This window comes from Tenrec ecaudatus, chromosome 10 (assembly GCF_050624435.1).
Source record: "Tenrec ecaudatus isolate mTenEca1 chromosome 10, mTenEca1.hap1, whole genome shotgun sequence".
In the NCBI taxonomy this organism is placed as follows: domain Eukaryota; kingdom Metazoa; phylum Chordata; class Mammalia; order Afrosoricida; family Tenrecidae; genus Tenrec; species Tenrec ecaudatus.
In genome coordinates, this window is record NC_134539.1 from 16,182,404 (window position 1) to 16,205,479 (window position 23,076).

Here is a 23,076-nt window from a genome sequence, read left to right on the forward strand (position 1 = left end):
TCATCCCTCCCAAAGCATTCCACATCTCTGCTGGCTTCAGTCGTCAGTTTCAGTGGTCACATGAACTCACACACCATACTCATGATTACGGGGGGTTATTGGGAAGTTAACGGGTTACCGCAAGTCAGGATCAGAAAATGTTCCGGGTACAGGCTTCTCCTTAGAAGTGAGGATGACAAGACTTCTCACGTACTTGGAACATATTATTAGGAGTGGTCAGTTATGCACGGTAAAGTAGAAGGCTAGCAAAACAGCGGAAGACTGTTAATGAGATGGATTGACGAAGTGGCTGCAGCAGTGGGCTCAAACATAACAGTTGTGAGGATCTTGTAGTGTTTTGTTCTGTTTTACATAGGGTTGTCATGTGTCAGAAATGAACCAATGGCACTTAACAACAATAACAGCTACTCAAGCCATTAGGAACCCTAGTGGTGCTGTTGGGTAAGTATCAGACTACTGACCACAAGGTTGGCAGTCCAAACCACCAGCCACTCAAAGGGAGAAAGATGAGACTGTCTGCTCCCATAAAGATTTACAGCCTTGGAAACCCAATATAGGGTGGCTATGGGCTGGAATCGATTCCTTGGCAAGCAGTGGCTTGGTTTGAGTAGGGCAGTTTCCAAACTTAGTCACTGCAGGGTTATAAAAATATCAAGATAGGGGGGAAGTGCAGAGTGGAGACCCAAGGCCCAAGTGTCAGCCAATGGAGATCCCCTCATAGAGGGGTTTAGGAGAGGAGATGGGTTAATTAGGGTGTGAGGTAGTATCGATGAAGAACACAGCTTTCCCCCAGATCCTGGATGCTTCCTCCCACCAACTACCATGATCCGAATTCTACCTTGCAGGGCTGGATAGGACAGAGGCTGTACACTGGTACATATGAGGGCTGGAGGTACAGGGAATCCAGGGTGGATGATACCTTCAGGACCAAGGGTGTGAGGGACGATGCTGGGAGAGTGGAGGGTGAGTGGGTTGGAAAGGGGGAACTGATTACAAGGAGCCACATGTGACCTCTTCCCTGGGAGAGGGACAGCAGAGAAGGGGGGAAGGGAGAACTCCGGATAGGGCAAGATATGACAAAATAACGATGTATAAATTACCAAGGGCACATGAGGGAGGGGGGAATGGGGAGGGAGGGGAAAAAAAAAAGAGGACCTAATGCAAGGGGCTTAAGTGGAGAGCAAATGCCTTGAGAATGATTGGGGCAGGGAATGTATGGATGTGCTTTATACAATTGATGTATGTATATGTATGGATGGTGATAAGAGTTGTATGAGTCCCTAATAAAATGTAAAAGAAGAAAAGAGAAAAAAATGATTAGGGCAAAGACTGTACAGATGTGCTTTATACAATTGATGTATGTATATGTATGAACTGTGAAAAGAATTGTATGAGCCCCAATAAATTGTTAAAAAAAATATCAAGATAGGTCCAGAGACACACACACAGGAGGAAAAAGAACACAAAGAGGACAGATGTATCCATAAGCCCACAATGCCAAGGATTGCTGGCAAGTTATAGTGGCAACTTCTAGAGGTTGAAATAGGTAAGGGGGAATTACTACCACCCCCTCAGTCACTCCCTGAATTCGGACTTCTAATCTTCAGAATGGTGAGAAAATCCATTTCTCTTCTTTAAATAGGACTAGTTACAGTATTCTATTGTTGAGTCCTGTTGGCCTGGGTATAAATCCTGGCCGTTGGTTATTACCTGTACAGAGATGCCCAGCTCTTGGTAAAAGTAGAGGAAAAGACGCACATTGTGAAGTTGTTGTGAGGGCTCAACAAATACATCCCCAGTGGAGTGTCTGGCCTACCAGCACGTGTGTAATACTGATTGCTTTACTTGATCTCATGGTACACATCTATTCACACAGGCATATTTTCTGTAGATAAGCAATCCCAGTGTAGTTTCAGGAAATGTGTGCAGTTATGAGGAAATCTTTTTATGTGTAAACAAGAGAACTAAGACTTAGCACATGGTAAGTACAGTATTAATGTTACTTGTGATTAACACTTAATGTAGTGAAATGAGGACAGCCAGTCTATGCCTATTATTATCTCATTACTATCTTATCCAGCCATTTCACTGGAAAATAATAAATAACAGACAACAATTACTAATAAAAACACTATATATCATGGTGGTATAATGTATATAAAGAGATTAATCCATTGTAGACATAAATACATCATCTCTAACAATTTTATCTGCCTTTGTGATATTTTCATCTCCTGTTCGGCAACCTACAATACCAGTGCCAGAGTTCAGCACATATTTCTCATCTATTGTACACTTGCCAGCACTTTAGCATTTCCGGTGTGTTGGTCTTTGATCCATTAACTTGTGCTGCTCGAGAGCTTTTATCTTGAGGTATAGTAATCAGAAAGGACTTTGAGTAAAGAGCTTTTGAGCCCCATACAGCCCAGTAGAGAACAGTCCAGCAGTCAGAACCAATTACTTGTGGGTATTTGGAGGTCTGCACACCCACAGTTGGGCAGAAACACATGCTGTTTCACGTTGGGAACATCAGATGCCAAACCCAAATACTTTGCTGTGAGTTATGATGCGGCAAGCTACACTACTGATTTGCCTCATTTCCACTGTATGTTTAAGAAATGTGTTTTGAATCCTATAGTAGCTTATTTATGAGAAAGTGATAAATTATACACTTATTTTGGAAATCATCATAAATGAAGTGGAATTCAGAAAGTTCGATGTCCTAGGCATTAGTGAGCTGAAATGGACTAGTATTGGCCATTTTGAATCAGAAACACAAATGGTCTACCTTGCTGAGAGTGACAAGTTGAAGGGGAATAATGTCACATTCCCTGTCTAAATCAGTGGTTCTCAACCTGTGGGTTGTGACCCCTTTGGTGGTCGAATGACCCTTTCACAGGGGTCGCCTAAGACCATCGGAAAACACATATTTCCAATGGTCTTAGGAACCGAGACACTGCTCTGAACGTCTCCAGGCGAGTCTGCCCACATGCAGGTATGCCCACATATGAGTACCGGGTGAGAAGACTGTTACCATGCTACACCATGCTTCAAGACAAAATTTCGCTTATTTGTCATTAGAAATAAATATTTCACAATATATAATTACATATTTTTTTGTGACTCATCACTATGCTTTAATTGTGTTCCATTTGTAACAATGAAGACACATCCCGCATATCAGATATTTCCATGACGATTCATTAACAGTAGCAAAACAACAGTTATGAAGTAGCAACAAAAATATTCTTATGGTTGGGAGTCACCACATGAGGAACTGTATGAAAGGGTCGCAGCATGAGGAAGGTTGAGAACCACTGGTCTAAATGAACACTCCAAGATTTATTTTGCAGTGCAAACCTGTCCGTGAGCGAGAATAGCTATATGAGTTCTAGGAAGACCAGTTAATGTGACTACTATTCAAGTTCACACTCTGACAACTAATGCTAAGATGAAGAAATTTAATGTTTTTGCCAGTGTCTGCAATCTGAAATTGATTAACCATGCAAAAACATGCTGATAATTACTGGTGATTGGAGGGCACAGGTTGGAAGCAAAGAAGGACAGGTAATTAGGGAATATGGCCTTGGTGATAGAAACCATACTTATCGTGATAGAATTTTGCAAGACAATCAAGGGAAAGATGGAAGGAATCTACAAAGTCACGGTACCTAAAAGAATTGGTTCAACTATTTCAAGAGGCAGCATATGATCAAGAACTGATGATGTTGAAGGAAGATTTCCAAGCTTCACTGAAGATATTAGTGGAAAGCAAAGTTCCAGGAAGTGATGGCACCCCCAGGGAAATGTTTCAGTGGATGCAGCCCTGGAAGTAATTCCTGAACTATGACAAGAAAATTGGAAGACAGCGACCTGGCCAACTAACTGGAAGAGACCCATAATTGTGCCCATTCCAAAAGAAAAGTGACCGAACAGAATGCAGAAATTATCTAGCAACATCATTAATATCACACAAAGTTACAATTTTGTCGAAGATGACGCAGAATCCGTTGAAGCAGTACATCAATAGGGAGCTACCTGAAACTTGAAACTGTTTTGTACCTGCTGTTAGGAAAGAAGCCACGTTTGGTAAAGCTCAGGGTCAGCAGAGAAGAGGAGATGGATTGGCACAGGGGTTGCAAGAATGGACCAAGAAAGCCAGGATGGTGAGACTGTCACAGGGCAAGGCAGTCATTGGCTCCTTTGCACCTTGGGCCATTTATGAGTTGAAATGCATGAAGAGCAACAACAAATGAATCACAGATCAGAGGAGCTTACTACTTAGTGTCCTTGCAGGACTGGTATGTTCGCATCCATGTCCAGACAATGTCTGACTTGATAACCGCCCAGCGATATGTTGTTAACGGAGGGACTGTATGAGGTCTGGGGTTCGTTAAAGTGAAAATAGAAGTGTAAGAAGTCACTGTCTCCTAAGTTCTCAAATAGTACTTTGCCACATTAATTTTTTTATTACCTTTTCTGGAGAGGACAAGGATTATTCGTGGTATGAGTATTTGAAGAAACTAAGACACAGAATTTAAGTAGCTTACTCGAGTATGTTACTTTTGTGTTCCTCAAATGCCGTGTCTTAGTTGATTCTGAATATTTATCATTGAACTTGTATAGCCCCTCACCCACCCTAAAGTCTAATTAGCGCCCACTTAGATTACACGCACTGCAGCGTAGAAGTTGGTCTGCCGGCCCAAATGTCAGTGCTTCAAACCCACCAACTGCTCCCAGGGAGCAAGGCATGGCCGTCTGCTCCCCTAAAGGTGTAAACTCTGGGAAACCCAAATGGGCAGTTCTGTTCTGTCCTGCAGGGTCGACTGAGTTGGAGTCTACTTCATGGCACAGAGAGTTGTGTTCTATTTTGTGGAATTAGGCATGCGCTTGGAAAGGCTAGCTTGAGGAATGGACATCTTAAGTGAAAATTGAAAATCAAGTGGCTAAGGGACTGCATGACGTGCTGAAGAAGTTAAAAAGTGTCCTGTGTGCTTGGAACAGAGGAAATGTGAGGAAGAACGGGAGAGGATAGGAGACCGGAATTACAGGGGCCGGAGTGGGGTGGCCTGCACGCCTGGGTTCTCGGCCAGGAACCCCCCTAAAACAACATCTGTCATGTCTACTTCTTGCTGTATGTGGGTGGGGGCTCCAGAAAGTTTGTGGGAAAATTCTGTTATCATTCACATGTTCCACAAATCTTTTGAAGCCCCCTCATCTATTTCTTTTTGTTTTTATTATGTGCAGTTCCTTTTCTCAGGTCAAATTTCCTTCTCTCTTTTCTTGTTGCATTGAATCTTACAATTCACCATTGTTTATGCCGCAGCAACACTCATTGAACCTTTGTTTCTGCAGGCTGCTTTCTTAGACCCAAACCAAACCAAACTCACTGCCATCTAGTCAATGCTGACTCAGAGCGACCTTACAGGACAGGAGAGAACTGCCCCCTGTGAGCTTTTGAGACTAATTCGTTACAGCTGGTGGTTTCAAACTGCTGACTTTGAAGTTAGCTGAAGTTCTTTGCTTGCTTTCTTTAAAAAAAAATCATTTTATTAGGGACTCATACCACTCTTGTCACAATCCATACATATATCAATTGTGTAAAGCACATCTATCTGTACATGCATTGCCCTCATAATTCTCAAAACATTTGCTCTCCACTTAAGCCCCTGGCATCAGGTCCTCATTTTTCCCCTCCCTCCCTGCTCCCCCTTCCCTCATGAACCCTTGATAATTTATAAATTACTATTTTGTCATATCTTGCCCTGTCTGACGTCTCCCTTCATCCACTTTTCTGTTGTCTGTCCCCCAAGGAGGAGGTCACATGCAGATCCTTGTAATCGGTTCCCCCTTTCCAACCCACCCTCCCTCTACCCTCCCAGTATCGCCACTCACACCACTGGTCCTGAAGGGATCATCCGCCCTGGATTCCCTGTGTTTCCAGTTCTTATCTGTACCAGTGTACATCCTTTGGTCTAGCCAGATTTGTAAGGTAGAATTGGGATCATGATAGTGGGGATGGGGAAAAGCATTTTGGAACTAGGGGAAAGTTGTATTTTTCATCGTTGTTATATCGCACCCTGACTGGCTCATTTTCTCCCCGAGACCGTTCTGTAAGGGGGTGTCCAGTAGTCTACAAATGGGCTTTGGGTCTCCACTTTGCACTCCCCCCTCGTTCACTATGGTAAGATTTTTTGTTCTTTGATGCCTGATACCTGATTCCTTTGACACCTCGTGATCACACAGGCTGGCGTGCTTCTTCCATGTGGGCCTTGTTGCTTCTGAGCTAGAAGGCTGTTTGTTTGCCTTCAAGCCTTTAAGACCCCAGATGCTATATCTTTTGATAGCTGGGCACCATCAGCTTCCTGCACCACATTTGCTTATTCACCTGCTTTGTCTTCAGTGATTGTGTCAGGAAGGTGAGCAGCATAGAACACCAATTTAACAGAACAAAGTATTCTTGCCCCTCTCCCATGTCCCCCGGAACTGTGGGTCCCATTGTTTTCTCCTCCAGATTGTTCATCTAGCCTATCTTATTTAGACAGACCTGTGGAGATAATAACATGCACAAAAACTAGACAGAGCAAAACCAAGCAACAATATACAACAAAACAACAACAAACCACTGACAAAGAACAAAATACAACAAGAAAGAAAAGCTTGTAGTTAGTTCAAGGATTATTTGTTGGCCTTTAGGAGTGTTTTCCAGTCTAGTCTGTTGGGCCACCACGCCCTGGCCCCAAAGTCCACCTTCAGCATTCCCTAGGGACTTCGAAGCTCCGTTCCCTTGCTGTTCTGTTGCACCCCCTTGGTGTTTGCCTTGGTGTGGGGTTCTTTGCTTTCTTAGAAGCTCTTTAGCTTCTCCCAGATTTTGACCTTGAGTGACACCATGTGACTCTCACTGTGCAAATATAAAATAACAAAAAATGAAACAGCCTAGTTAACACGGATCCATAGCACACATCTCTCGATTTTCGATGATTTAACATATTCCAGCCATTAAGGCTTTTGTTTTGTTTGTAAGCAGAGGTCTGGAGGTGGTATACATCTCTCATTGGCCTTACAGGTTCTTTCTAGCCTTTTGGATTTTGTAATGCAGTTGAAGAGGCACCGCACCACTTGCAAAATGGATGATAACTGAGAGTGACTTTGGGGCAATGATATTGTGAATCTCATATCGATGGGTGTTTCTGTTCTTCGGTGATGAAATCTTCTGGGTGGAACAGGAGTGGCAGGAGCAGTGTAATCAATTTTGAGTCCTTAGTAATTAAGTTGTAGAAAATATAGATGCTATTTTTGGCAATCTGTGTTCTAATTACCCCGAAGAGTAGTTCAGAGTGGCAGTAACAATGTGCTTCTGCGTATCTTTCCTACTAAGGAGCCCTGGTGGTCTAGTGGTTACGTGTTGGGCTGTGATTCACATTGTTGGCAGTTCAAAATCACCAGCATCTCTGGCAAGAGAAAGATTGGGCTTTCTACTCCCGCCAACGGTTACCGTCTCGGAATCCCACAGGGGCTGCCCAGTGAGACAGCATCGCCTAGAAGGCAGTGGGTGGTCTTTCCTACTAAACTGGATTCTAAAAGGGCTTTTAGTTTCCTGCTTGGTATCTCTACCTTCATTTCTATAAGGACCTCAAACTCACGGTGACTCCACCTCTGCCATGCACCACCTGTCTGAATTCTTCTCTGCCTACATTCCATCTCTAACTCATGCTCTCTTCTCCACCCTGTGGGTCCATTTTGTTCCATCTTCCTTATTTACTCAATCACCAACTCTTGTTTCCACCATCACCAATCTCTTAGACCCACCCTTCTACCCCTGCGGCTTTTGCAGGGATCCTCAAATGAGGTTTTCCGTGTCTGCTCTCCCACCGTTCATCCTGTGTGCCACATTGCTGCCGGAGTTATTCTTCCAAAGCACAGCAGTGATCAAACTCTACTCCAAACTCCCACTGCCATTGAGTCCAGGCAGACTCATAGTGACCGCCTCTGTGAGGTTCCCAGACTGTAACTGTTTATGAGGGTAGAAAGTCCCAGACGGGTTGGTGGCTTTGAACTGCTGACCTTGTGGTTAGCAGCCCGATGCTTAACCCCTACGCCACAGGTCAGACTATAGCTTTCCTCAATGTGCAATGATAAAATGAGTATGTGCGTCAACATTGATAATGTAATTTCATGTTGAATTTGGTTATGCTCAACACCAGTAACCCCTGTACAAATATACACTATTACATAAGTCTTACAATATTACTTGTTACCAGGTAATAAAAAAAAATCCCCAAATAATCTGAAAGTGTATTAGTGTATTTGTAAGGAGTATTTCCTTTTTCCAATGCGAGTTTTTTTCCCTCTTCTTGATATTCAATATGTTAGGAATTTGAACTTTTAACTCGTCAAACTGTTGTAACATATTTGAAAATTATAGTAATTTGATTAAAATGTTGCCTATAAGGCAAAAGGTTTAGTTAATAGAATCCATATGCAATTAAAATGCAGAACTAAATGTAATCAGGCTCCAGTGACTAGTGCCTTCGTATTGATAGTTTTACAATGGCCTATGGGGTTGAAAGTTTAAATGTTACAGAATACAATACTGCCGCAGCAAACAACGGGAGCTGGCCGCTAGCCGTTTTAAAGGCACTGACATTGTTACTCGATAAGGTATGAATATCACATGATCGATGTGCAGCCTTTAAGGCTGCTTTCTACTGGTGGGTGGTCCCAGCACACATGGCTGATGTGCCCAGTAGAAGAGCCCCACTCCAAGACTGCTCTAGAAATAGCCCCTGCCGTGAGTCAAACCATGGCCTTTTCCACCCCTTTCCTTTTAAATAACAGAGTTGGTTAATTCCAATGAATTCATTTAAATTGTATGAAAGTTATAGGCAAAACACTATGTACCAAGCTATAGACAAAAAAAATTATTTTCCTCCCTGAACTTACCCAAAAAAAATTATTTTCTCTGGACAGTTTTAAGAGTCGACATCCTGTGTTAGAGTTCTCTAATCATCACCAGCACAATTTACAATCAGAACACACAGAGAGCCGGTTCAGACCAGCTCATCTGTTGCTCTTGGCAGGGCCCCGTCATCTCACTGTGTGCAGCTGCCACTTGAGAGTTGGGGGACTCTGCAGAGAGCCAGAGCTGGGTGGGGAGCAAGGCTGGTCAGGGCCCAAGCACATAGGCCTGCTTCATCTCAACAGTTGCATGTGGCTTAAAAAGAGAGGGGGATAAAAATCATCTTACATTTTTTACGGTGCCCCCCCCCACCCCCACCCCAACCTGAAATGAAACGAGGCCCTCTCCTGAGCCACTGCACTGCAGGCATAAGAAAGTGTAACGTCTGGCTTCCAGAAACTGCCCCGCCAAAATGTGCTTCTGATTAGGTGGCTTAATTACAGCTGTGAAAACAATGTTGATTTAGGCCTCAAGATTCCAGGGCATGTCAGCCGTTATTAGCTAACCTTGGACGGCATCCACCATTTTAAGACTCTCTACCACTAAAGTCACCAGCTTGACAACTTTTTATTTAGGCAGAGAGGTTGCCAGAAGCAACACATTTTATGCAAAATATTGTTCTGTGGCGAAATTTCAGTGGGAACACCACAGTGGCTGTTAGGGAGATGGTTAACTTTATACTTTATCGAGAACAAGGAAGTTCTGTTTGTTAAAAACAAAACAAAGCAAACAGTGAGTTTTGAATAGTACTTTCAAAACTTTGACTGACATAAGAATTAATTTTAATTCCTTTAATTCAGTTTTATTTCAAATCCAGCATGTTGGTTTAACCACCCAATTTTATTACACTTAAATTTTCCTGACAGTTTCATTTGCTGTTAGGAAATAAAATTGCTTTTTTTCCCCCAACATGGGAAATAATGGTTAGGTTTTTTTATTTTTTTAACACATTATGTTTGAAACTTCCCTGGCCTCAAGCTGGTTTAGATACAACCTTAGTTTACTTTTGGAAGGAAAAGAAACTCATTATATTTTTTGGATATGTTAATATCCCTGAGATTTTTCTTTTCTTTTCTTCTCTCTCTCTCTCTGTCTCTCTCTATCTTTTACCCCATCTTGAGGAACATTATTATCCTCAGTATTTCTACCAAGAGGAGGAGTAACACTCTTAGACACTTAGATGATCTTGGTACTTGGTGTTTTTAAATCCAATTGTTTTTGATGCCATAAATATCATAGGTGCATTTTTGAAGAATCCCAGTTCCGTGTTATTTTAGGCCTTTACAATTTTCCCCAAGGCTGTGCACACTCTTTTATTTGTCAGTACTTTAAAAGAGTGGACATTAAATAGAAAGCAAGACCAAGAAAACAAGGTGGGCAGCTGAGAAGGGTCACCATTCTCATAAGAGTCTTGGAAGAAACTTTTTCTAGAAAATGCTTGATTTATGCCAAACCGAATACCCAAGAGAGGGCTAAATGATTTCTTTCAAATGAAATCCCCCGCACCCAACACATTAATCCAGCGATGTAGGTGGGCAATGCATATCTTTTTTCTGCCGCTTGGACTGAGTGGACAATTAGCCGACTCCCAACCATGTGTGGAACAAGGGCGTTTCTGTCCCCCTTGAATTAAATGCTAATGCTTCCGTACTTAATTTTGAGGAATAGGTGGGTGGGCGGGCAGATTGATGATACAGACGTGCGTCTTTAGAATAAAGTAAATATGCCTACAGTTTAAATAATGCTAGTAATACTTTCTGCGTGCCAGAAAGGATAGAGACATTTTATGTCTCTTCCCTCTACCTAATCTCTTTAATGGAATTCTCCTATCAGTCATACGAGAAAGTACTATTTCCTTGTATCATGAGATAACTCAGCACCGGTGAAGTGAGGTAACTTGTCCAGGACATTGGTGGCTGTGGTTTAGAATGGAACCCCTGTCCCTGCACCCAGTGCCTGTGCTGTAAACTTCAGATAAAGACCAGTGGGCTTTTTTCTTGGAAGATGGATTCCAGGGTAAGAGATAACAGGGAAACAGCAAGAGTGGCCAAGTTTACATTCAGTCTGCTTTTACACTGTCAAAAGAAGAGAGCATTTAAACTTGGAGAAAGTTTTATGGTTTCTGTGCAAAAAAAAAATTTTTTTTTCCTTTTAGTGAAAAATGGCTGTGTATGAAGACTGACAAACTCAAAAGGTCTATGGTTACGGCCTTTTACCTAGAACAAAAGGACCTCCCTATTTCCTTTGAAGTTACTTTATGCACAGAAAATTGAAAGTGTACTTCCTTCCATGTTAGACTGGTTTGAAGTTTAGCTGTGCAGCGTTTGTTCTTTAGATTCGACGTTAGAGAAATTGGGAAGAAATAGCTGTCTTGCTTGCCCAGAACCTTGGCTTAGGGCAGACTTTGATAGAATCTGAATTCACGTTATTCTTTTGGATTTCCTTTTGTCCTCAGTGTTTGCCTGACACCAATTGGAGAGAAACTCTTCCAGAATGGAAGGGGCCAACTGAGGTTACTGGGCTTTCTCTCTCCAGCCTCCGCCGCCTTCTTTCTTATGGGCTGTAACCAGAAAGATGCTTTAGGTTAAAAAAAATTCCATATAGATTATATTTAATTTTTCACGATAAGCTGATTATTTTGATAAATTAATTTTTAATCTTTCCTGATGGCAATATGGCTTGATTTAAAATAAAATGATTCAATTAAAAACATATTGGACATTGTGGATTCTTTTAATTATGTGTCCCTTATGCAGGTCTTGTCTTTTCTTGAGCATGTAATTGTTTTTTTTAAGGGGAAAAGAAGCATAAGAAAGCAATGTTGAAGATATAGTTCTATTCTTAATATCTTGGGGTATTACAATAGTTTGGTTATAATCTTTGAAAAATATTTTGGTTCCTATATTTCTATTTGCTGATCCCTATTGTTCAGGAAATATAAGTACTTCAAATATGCTCAGTGTACTCTATCTTAAGCAATTAAAAAAAGCCTGCAAGTTCAAAATAAGGTTATTAAGATAATTTTGTTTTCGTAAGCACATGGTTTTTCTTTTAATGGCAATGCTAATGTAGGAATGCAGTAATGCTTTTAAATGATGATTCAAGAGTGTTTAAATTGGTCCCCATGTCAATAGCAAAAAAAGGATCAAAAACTATATGGGTTTATTGGAAACAGTCATTTAGTATATCTCACAAGATCTTGCTATCATTATCAGATAGGGATACTTCTGGTGGAAGCAGGGGAAGCCTAGAGAGAGACTTTCTCACTCTCCACTTCTGCTCCCCAAACATCTTTGCTTCCCTCACATTAAGAGGTTACACGTCCGACTAAGGTTCGTTTACCGAGAGCATCCTGCTTTTGAGAAAGCTTGAAAGGCCCTGACAAATCAAGAAGGTGCCTACCAACAGTGGTCCGTTAGTTAAGTAGCTATGTGAACATGTCTTACTGTACAGATGATCTACTCAAGGCCAAGGGAGAAAGCAAAATATGATAACTTCAGTTATCTTTGTCAAATTATCCTTATTTGCCTTATAGCTCCTTAAAAACCTGAAACCAAGATGTGACTGTGTTTCTTCCAGCAAACCCTTCTGCTCTACTCTGTGCCGAGGCTTTGGGGGACATTACTCAGTACAAAAGAAGTCCTGGGGCATAGTGGGTTACGTGTTGGGCTGCTAACCTCCAGGTCAGCAGTTCAAAGCCCACTACTTGCTCCACAGGAGACAGACAAAGCTTTCTGCTCTCACAAAGGTTTACACCCTCTGGACCTCACCATGGCAGTTTATCTCTGTCTCATAGGGCCACCAGGAGTCGGAATTGACGGGATGACAGAGAATACTCAGGACAGACCTTGACTGGACATTTTGAATTCTTTCCTTAACTGCATAGCTCTATTTGTTTTGGAGAGAATAGAATATATGTTTATATGTCTCACTGTTCTCACTTTTGATAATATATATCAAAAGCTAAAAGTTAACCTATAAAGAGACCCAATTCTATGATACTCCATTCTATTTTATAGTCCAGATCCCATACCCGAATTTAACTAACTTAATGAATAAAGACTTATCAGAGTCATACATTGAAACATGACTCTACTGGTCACAGGTTTTGACCTGCCTTTGGATTTTGAAGTCTCACCTAATTGGTTGTTCCTTCAGGTTCAGTGATTTCTCCTTTCACCGACTGGAGGGAATTTACAAGGGGAGGCCAGGATGGTGCCTGGCTTGCCCCACCGGCTTCTTCATCAACCCCGGTAATTCCTTCTCAGTAAAGGGTTGTCATCCTTGGCCCAACAACAACCTCTTGGAGGTGGAATTTGGGAACCAACAAGGGCGTCAAAAGATGCTACTCTAGCAAACATCTCACAAAATTTCCCTTTTCTACCCCACTCACTCTCACAATAGATAGGTACTGACTGAGATGGCAGTGCCCTTCTGTTTATGGGAGGAGTCGAAGGCGCATGCTCCTAGCTTGGTGCAGTGGGAAGAACACACACTGGGCTCGAGAGTCAAGAGTTAATGAATGAGGTCGTGACTTGCCCCCATCCTGCGATGTTCTTTCAGGAAGGAGCCTGTTGGTATGAAGCAAATGTTCCACCATTCACTCTGTTCTTCCTGTCAAACCTCCAGCCTCTTGGTGAGAAGTCAGTGGGAACAATCTAAAGGCCTTCCCCCCAGGGTCCCCGGTCCCTTCAGCTCTACCTGAATCAGCCGGCAAGTTGCTGTCGAGGGCTTACGTCATTACAGATGGCAATGGCTTCAGCTTCCATGTGCGTTTCTTAATTCCATCAATAAAAGGAATATTTTAGCATTTAAATAACCTCACCGCATGCATAGAGAATTGGTTTGTCCATGGAGCTCACGTGCAGCATTCATGAATCAACACTTGGTTATTATTCATTTAGGTCAGCACCCCCGGGCACCATTGTAATTTCTATCATTTTGTTGTGCTTCGTTCTTCTTCATATTTAATTTGCATCCATCAATAACTTAGTTAAAAATAGGAAAGCAGAAAGACCACGGATATTTAAATACAACGGTAATAAGGAACTCTAAAAAGATTATGAAAACTTACCTCAGCTGGTCTTCAACAGGTCCATCAATTCTAGATCTGGCGTGGTTGTATTTGAGTTGCATCTTTGTGTTTCATTTTTGCCTAGCATGCCATTGTACCACCGCTAATTCTCGGTGAGTCAGTTCTGACTCATACCAACCCCATGCACACCAGAAGGAAACTGTTCCCAGTCCTGCACCACACTCACAAGTGCTGGGTTTGAGCCCGTGGTTGTAGCCACCATGTCAGTCCACTCCTTGGGGGCCGTCCTCTTTTCTGCTACCCTCCGCTTTACCAAGCGTGATGTCCTTCCTGAGGGCTGGCCTCTTCTGGAAACATGTCCAAAGTACTTGAGACTAAGCCTTACCATCCTCCCATCCTAGTAGACCAAATAAACAAATAGCAGTAGTGATAGCAAGGGATACACTAGTAAACCACGCCCAAACCAAACTCACTGCTGTCGCGTCTTTTCTGACGCATAGCGGCCCTATAGGACAGAGTCAAACTGCCCCTGTGGGTTTCCAAGACTGTAAATCTTTACAGAAGTACAAAGCTCCACCTCTCTCCAGTGGAGCAGCTGGTGGTTTTGAACTGCTCACCTTGCAGTTAGTAACCCAGTGCACAACCTATTCTGTCACCTGGACTCCTTAGCCAACCATCTGTGGTCCTTACGAATAATCGAAAGGAGAGAAGTACTCTTTTAAGTTCTACGTGGGTGTGAAGAGAGTATTTTAGGACACAGTTTTGGATTGGCAGAAATCATCCTTCCTGTAAAATGTGCTCCTCATGTTGGCTGTGACAGGAACGTTAATTGTCACGTTGAAGGCAAATTCACGGAAAGGAACAGAGCAGCTCAAGAGCTTGGTGTCAGGAACGTTAGCCCACCTGAACCCTGAACGTGCGCTGCTGAACCTTCAAACCAAACTGTGCAAGGAAGGGGGCTCTGAGCCCAACTGCTGGCTACCCTATCAGCTCTCTTGGCTGTTTCCCCCGGAAGGTTTTGAGTTTCGTATCAAGTTAGTTGTCCCATCATAAGGATCCTGTATCACACGCGTCCTGCTCAGCATGGGGAACAGCTCTGTCACTGTTGTTACCGATGCATTTAATCCAGTGACCCCAGAACTGGCCTGTTGGCAGAAGGCCAATGCCATCAGTCTGCGGAAGAGAAGATGAACACCATTGAAAGGAGGTCGAGAAAGCACTGTTAGTCCAGAGCAAGAAACAGACGTCATTCCGAGACAGCTAAGTGGTTCATCATGCACAGGTGCTCAGAAATGGTGCTTCCATTATTTCTGCAATGGGGAGAGCACTGTATGTCGGAAAGACCAGTCTCTGATAGGAAATCATGAAATGCCTTAACAAGGAGTTAATATTTATTCAGTGAATTAATCTTAGTTTTACAAAAATGGTATCTTAATTTTGGGGTCATAAAAGAGAATTGAGATTTTTTTTAAACCAAAATGAATTCTGATGGTTTATTATATGGTTGGAAATATAAATTTGTTTTTAAGTTTTCAGATTATCTATATTATTTCTGTTCCAATGACTTTGGAGGTCTCAGCCTAGTCCACGGACTGTTTTTTTGTTTTATTTTCAACCAGCACTGGTAGGCTCCCTTCTGTAGTATTAGTACCCACAAGAGATCAAAGGGTCTCAACTTACCATCGTCAGTGGGTATATTAGATCATTGCTGCCCATTCCGATCAGATCAAGGCCGACAGCTAAAGTTGGAGTCTGGCGATGAGGTATTTTTTTTTCACTTACTCTTATAGCCACATTATGCCTGACTCATTACTGTTTGTTCAACAGAGGTTTGTTGAATCATTCAGTGAATTCTGTTCCCTTTTGAAAAGTACTATCATTTTTTAGATTCTTTATCTGCCCATCATTTATGCAAGAAAGCTAGCTGTGTCCACACATGGATTGAATTAAAAGAAAAATTGCATAGTGAAGATTTGCTGGAATTTGTAATCTAGCTGGTGAATGAGGCCAGCCTTCTCACGTAGTGTAATGAATTGATAAATGCTCATGGGAATTGAAAAAGGACAGCTATTTGGACTTGAGAGGTTAAGGTGCATTTTTGAGATAAAGCATTCAAGTTTGATTTGGAAAAAAAAGGACAGGATTTGAACAAGGGAGTCCAGGCAGGGAGTGTTAGTTTGGGTTCTCCAGAGAAGCAAAACCAGTGACTCTTGTATGTGTACGCCTGTAGAAAGAGACTCACATTAAGAAATGGCTCACACCATTGTAGAAGCGGGTCAGTCTAGTCTGGTTCAAGTCCATGGATCAGATGTAAGCTGAAGGCTTCTCCTGGCTCCTGTAGCCTCCAGGGCTGACGAGCAGGAAGCAGGAGGACCACAGGCCAGTGGATGCTGAGCTGAAAGAATCCACGGGTGCACAATTGGATCCAAGGTCGGCAGTGTGCTGACGGCTCCTGGGATCGGCGGGTGACGCAACAGGAGGTCGATGAGCCAGCTGGACAGTCCAAGTCCAGCAGCAGAATTCCCTGTGGCTTCCACACACTGTCAGTGTGTGCTAAGAGTAGGTGCCATGCTGAGTGGGCTCTCCCTCGATGGAATCCAGGCTGTGACCAGAATAGGGAGGAGTCGAGTAATGATAAACAGGAGGTGGAACCGAGTTGCCGTTTTGCCTCGGCAGTCATGACCACTTTCTGGTTTGTTTCTGTAATTCTTCAAGTACAGTGAAATGAGGCTGTGGGGAACCATGGGGTCCTGATGTTTTGGAAGCTCATTGCTCTTTGCTTCGTCTGTCTAGGACGTGCTGCTGACCGACTTGGTGGCTGCACTCTGGAGGTGCAGTGCCTGGGAATCGCCCCCACGTCCCTGAAGGGACAGTGAGAATCCTACCACAGAATCGCCACTGTCCTCAGAGAAAGCCTTTGTTCCTCTTGCAGAAACAAGGGGAGCCATAGCTCCTCTCTCTGTTCCTGCAAAGATTAACCGAAGGGAGATGTGAACCGTCCCCGTCGTCACTGTTACTGCTGTGACCATTCTGTTCCTCTAGGCGTCTAGTAGCACGGTGGTTTCTTGGTTTGCTCTGGAAGGTGGAAGGAGTGAGCAAGCACGCACTCCGAGTACCGGCCCCTGTCTGGGCAGAGCTCTGCCGCTGGTGGCAGTGACCTTTAGATTCGCATCTTTGTAGCTTTGCCCAAATGCATGCTATTTAGTCATGTTGCAAGATCTGTTGTTAAATATGGGACTTACTGATGGCTGGAAGAGGCCGTGCCTTTATGTATTAATACTTTTGTTCTGCACACAGGGGTTTGGTTTCTAAGGTTGCAAGATTCACATTTTTAATCTGCTTCAGTTTTATTGCATAAATAAAAATCCATGATAATAAAATTTTGTTCGTTTAAAAAGTGAAATACACAATCCTAGCAAATCATCTACTGTGGGATTTCGGAGAGACAACAGATTGCGACAACATGAATTGGGATAATGGAACAACAAATGATGCATATCACTGTTGTCGTAAATCATTTGTGCACATTTTTATTAGAAACTTATAGCTGCACATATATTCTAGGAGTCCCTAGACCTTAGCGCACATAGGCATTCCAAATGTCTTTGCTGGGGGATTTGTGGGAAATGTTGTGTTTATCCTGACATCATCTGCTGCACTTGAAGTGCAGTCCTGCTTTCAGAACGTATGTGGTTTGTAATCAAATAAAATATCCAGCAAGTGAAAACAAAGGGGGAAAAGGTCCGTTTTCTTGAAGCTGTAACTAGACCTCAAGATATCTTTGCTGCAATTGCTTAGTCACATGTGACCACTCCAGTGCGACAGCCCCCATGGAAATGCGATTCACTAACAATCATATTTAAAAGTTAATTGAGTTTAGGAAGTCTAGAGGGCTTTGTTAAACATCACAGTGAAGCTATTATAACAGCCTCAAGTGTTAGGACTCTGTGGATCCCCTGAGCCTGAACTCTGATGCTGTGAACAGTTGGTACGTTCAATGTGAAGGCTTATCCAGAGTGGCTATGAGCTAACATTGAACCCAAAGTTTGCCCAATATTTATGTGTTCACTACAAGTATTCATTAGTGTTTTGTGTTAGTCCTCAAGGATAATTGTATTCTCTGGTTTGTTTTTATTTAAAGGACATAAAATACATTAACTTGTGGCTTGCCATGTTGGGCACATCCAATACTGGACACACGTCTATAGTTTATCTCTTCAAGTCCTTGGTCTGATTAAACTGCTTAACGTATGGGGATGGAAAATGTAAAGCCATTTCCAGGGGGGAAAACATTTGTTCAAACTTTAGAAGTGAAAAAATGTATCCCAGGAGGCTCTTCATTTAAGTAATCAATGCATTCAGATTTCTTAAAAATTCATTGGAATAGGAGATTTTCTTCCAATTAGATGAAATAGCCCATCCAGTCCCTCAGGGAGGTGGTGACATAGACATGCCTATAGAAAAATTAAAGACTTGATGTATTGTTTTGATGCTGGCTATATTATCAGTTCAGGAAAAAAAATCTTTCCAGAATCTGACTGACTTCTAAAAAATAAGTTTTCTTAGTTGTATATAAAAGAAAAACATATTGCCAGGTTTTTAATCCATCGCTCATCTTTTTCATGAACAATTTTTATTTTTCACATCCTACTAAAGTTAAGTAGTAATCGAAGAAATATCCAATTATATGGCGTACCTCCACATGCTCTGTACTTTGCCAAGAGCTAGGGATGTCGGGAGGACTAAGAGCAGCAAGGAGTATTTATTGAGTGCTTCATCTGTGCCAGGCATTGTGCGGAGAGTTCACCCACGTCACCCCACTGGATCCTCATCAGTTCTCCCTGGAGTAGGGTATCAGCTCCTGCTTTTAGATGACAGGAGCTGTCAAGTACAGAATCCAGGATTTGAATTCGGGTGTGATGTGACCAGGGCCATCTTCGCTCTTTCACCCTACATTATATTCCATTCCTGGTGGGATGAAGTCAGGTGTTTTCTCTTGAGGAGATGATTTGGCGATAATAATGGATGCAACCAGCAATATTAAAAGAAGTTCCTGATGGCAGGGGGTGGGGTGGGGGGAGGGAGGGAAGCAAGAAGAGCTGATAGCAAGGTCTCAAGCAGAAAGAAAATGTTTTGAAAATGATGATGGCAACGTATGTACAAAGGTGGTTGATACAGTTGATGTGTGGATGGTCTTGGAAGCTGTACACTAGCCAGAATGCTCCTTAGAGCGAGGATGACAGGACTGCCTCTTCCCTGGAAAAGGACATTGGCCTTAGCAAAGTGGAGGTGAGCGGGGAAACCGGAAGCCCGTTTACGAGATGGACTGACTGACAGACTGACGCAGTGGCTGCAACAACAGGCTCAAACAGCAGTAATTGGGAGGCTGGCACCAGACCAGGCAGCGCTGGTACAGAGGGTGGGTATGACGGGACCTGACCCCGTAGCACCCAAAAGCAATAAAGAGCTTTAGCAACAATTTCAGCAACAATTTCACTTGTGCACACGCAGTCGTGATATTTTAGGCATTCTAGTAGCTCAGGGTGTTAATCTAAGCAATCGTCATTTCGTTCATTGCTCCTGTGGAAAGAAGGATATTAATTAATAGGAGCCAGGGAAGTTTCACCGCTGCGCAGCAATACTGTCAGGATCTATCCCTGCCTGGAGCTTCAGATCAGACGCGCACAGGCTTCAGTTGACAAGTTCTCGTCTTTTGTAGAGGTGATTCAATTTGAAGGCATGCCACAAACCCACTACAAATTGAAAGTGTGATTCCAGAAGCTTCACAAGTTTTCCCTGACTGATAAGGTGGCAAGGTAGGACCACCCTGGTAGGAAGTCATTCTTAACCCCCTCCCCCCCAAAAAAATCCACTGCCATCAGGTTGATACTGACTCACAGTGACCCTAGGACAGGCTAAAACTGGTCCTGTGAGATTTTGAGACGCTACCTCTTTATGGGAGTAGAAAAACCCCATCCTTCTCCCTAGGGTCAGCTGGTGGTTTCAAACTGCTGACCTTGAGGTTCACAGCCCAGCTGGTAACCACTATGGCTCCTCTGCTGGGAGGCTGGAATTCCCCATCTCTGTCATTAGATTTTTAGTTGGGTTACTGAGAGGTTATTTAGAATGAAGTCATAGCTCTGCTTTACCAATCTCTGTGAATCTTGAGAAGGGTCTGCAGATGGTCTGAAAGGACCATCGTAGAGATGTCGATAACAGACTGGTCCTACCCATAAGTCACCTCTTCTGTGGTGCTTCTGCACATAGCTTTACAAATGTAGGCTTCTGGGGGCAGTATAGATGATGCTACCTTTCTTTCATGCTATGTAACATTGGTTCCTCCCGCCTCCTCTTCTTCTCCTCAATTTTCAGATCCCTGAGTGCCCATAAATGAACCCTAATTATATATCAAGGTTTGGCCACACGGGGAAGTGGGAGAAAAGGTGCAGACCACTCGATAGTTTTTTAAAATAACTAACAGATTACAGTTGTTAGCCACACACCTCATCTGCAATGAGAAGTAGCATGACTCTGTGTGTGTGTGTGTGCTTATCCACACACTCATGCATAATCGAGATGGCCAGGAAGTGCATTTTTATTAATTCTGGCTTTATTGTTCTGCCCTGAACGGACAAATGCTCTTTCTGTCCTCCAGATCATGCACAATACTGGTATTAATGAGATGAAGGGCAAACGAACTATCAATGGACTTCGATTCTATATTAAATCTTGATAACCTGAAAACCAAACCTTCCTCTCAGTAGGACCAAGGACTGATGGGGAATTTCGCTACAGACATGCAGGGGGTCTGTTTCCCAGCCACTTAACGCATCTCTATAATATTCCCGATTCCTCTGCAGCTCGCCGAACGGAATGGCTAAACTGCAGCCACACTCGTTCGGCGCGCGCAGGCAAGACGGAGAGCAGTGAAACAGCTTGCTGTGTGTGAGCGGTTCGAGGGCAGGCAGACGCCGGGCTCCTTGACCACCTATTATGAAGCTCTTTGCTGCCGTGTCAAGTGAAATCGAGTTAATTGGGTGAAGCTGTGGAGCATGTTAGGGGCCTGGTACAGGGTTGCTGTCTGACAGCTGAATGTCAGCGGAAGCCAGTCAAGTGTGGCTGAGAGACAGAGCCCTGTCACAAAGTTCTCGCAGACTGGAGCACAGTTAGGGAGCTGAAATCTGCTTCCGTCTCACTTTGTCCCTCATTGAAGCCAAGCACCTTAAAAGATTTTACACTGTGTGTATCAACCCTTGCTCCCTAAGCGCTCCCCGCGCTCCCCGTGCTCCCCCCCCCCCAAACTGCCCTGCATTCAAATGCCTGAACAGAAGATGCTAATGTTTAGCAAAGTGAATGTAAATTCCCTCTTTCTCCCTTTATGCCCAAGCAGATAGACATTCAACTCAAAGGAAACTTTGAAGGTTTATATCAAACAATTAGACTGCCTCCAAATTTAGCTTATAATAGAAGCCTTTTCTCTGGAGAGTATGAAACTTGACAATTAAAGCAGTGACATAAGGAATCCATTTCCCCGTTACTTAGAAAGCCTTGCTTTAGGGGAGCAAGGGTTCCTGCAGGGGTGTCTTGAGAATGGACACCTGCCAAGAAACCTTTCCCGTGTCTTTTGTCGCTGGATTCCTGCCCCACCCCGTCGTGTCCCACTAAGTAAAACTGCTTTAAATCAACGACACCAGAAGGCCAAGAGAGAGAAACCGAGAAAGGAACAGGCGACAACGCCCCCACCCACCCACTACACACACACACACACACACACACACACACACACACACACGCCTTTCTGAAATGCAAGAGACTGGGACAGGCGGCAGAGACGACAGCTGGAATGAAGAAGAAGGAAGGGGGGAAAATGAGACCTGGTGAGATAAAAACACCTGGGAGAGGAAAGCTTAAGAGAAAGCGTGCCCTCCTTGCTGGCGTCCTTCACGAGATGGGTTGGAGTAAGCCCTTTCTTTCGTTCTCTGTCAGGCACACAGGTGCCTGCTCTGCGCCAGCTATGAGTGATAAAGAGGCAGACAGAGGAAACCGTCTCTGCCAGCAGGGAGGACCGCTCCCAGCCAGCACTGGCCATTTGACCCTCATGTCGTGATGGAAAGGTGGCTCTTGAGCAACGGGCATGTGGCTCCTGCCACCCAGGAGGCGACCTCTAATGTTCATTGTAATGAACTTGACAGCACAGAGCAACTCGTGCCTAGAGTCTGCTGTACTGAACAGAACGAGTCTCAGTCAACAGAGCGATGTGGTCACTTGCATGTCTGCGTGGGATGCCCCAAGAGCCCAGAGGGGTGAGGGGGGACATCTAATGTCTGACCGGGCAGGCCTGGGGAGAGAGGGGGCCTCAGGTGAGGCTTGCAAAGGAGTAGGACTCCAGCTGTGGAAGAAGCTGCTTTCTAAGGGGAAAAGCAGGGCTCAAAAATCCTTCCAAGGCAGCCCAAGCCTTGTGACTGCAGAGCAAAGCGGTGCGCTGTGGGAATCTGCCTGCCTCTGACGGTCCCCTCCAAGGGCATGGCCCGCACATTTGTCCAGTGGTCACAGACCGGATGCAATAATCTAATCACAGAAGAGCCTCAAGTCACCCTGAGCCTGAGCTGCATTTCAAACAAGCCCAGGCCTTAAAACAGAGTTGTTGTTTGATGTGGAGGCTTTTACCATAGTTGGTTTGCCTGGGGCTTTGGTGAATGAGGACTGGTAGGGTTTTGTGTATAGGTAGGTACCTGGAACAGGAGATGGGAGCTGAGAGCACTTCTGTGTGCCCGTCCTCCCTGCAGGTGTAAGGACGGGCAGACACCTGGAGCAGGAGATGGGAGCTGAGAGCATTTCTGTGTGCCCGTCCTCCCTGCAGGTGTAAGGATGGGCAGCCACCTGGAGCAGGAGATGGGAGCTGAGAGCATTTCTGTGTGCCTGTCCTCCCTGCAGGCATACAGATGGGCAGGCAGGCACCTGGCCTCTGAGGAAGAGGCCCTCCAGGTGGAAGCTGCAGGGACTGGTTCATGAGAAACACTCTGCGTTTTCACGGTTCTCGGGTGACAGAGGGGGAAGGCCTAGCCTAAGGTCAGTCTGGGTC

At 43.8% G+C, this 23,076-nt stretch overlaps 1 protein-coding gene and 1 long non-coding RNA gene across 2 annotated transcripts in view; one reads left to right on the forward strand and one right to left on the reverse strand.

Moving 5' to 3' along the window:
- Nucleotides 1–23,076, forward strand: part of CCDC171 (coiled-coil domain containing 171) — a 292,925-nt gene that overhangs the window by 247,063 nt on the left and 22,786 nt on the right. The window lies entirely within an intron of this gene.
- Nucleotides 5,882–15,800, reverse strand: LOC142457822 (uncharacterized). Its single transcript, XR_012786392.1, has 3 exons — nucleotides 15,675–15,800; nucleotides 14,034–15,167; nucleotides 5,882–6,901 (listed from the first exon to the last, which is right to left on the reverse strand). It is a non-coding gene; the product is annotated as an uncharacterized LOC142457822 (long non-coding RNA).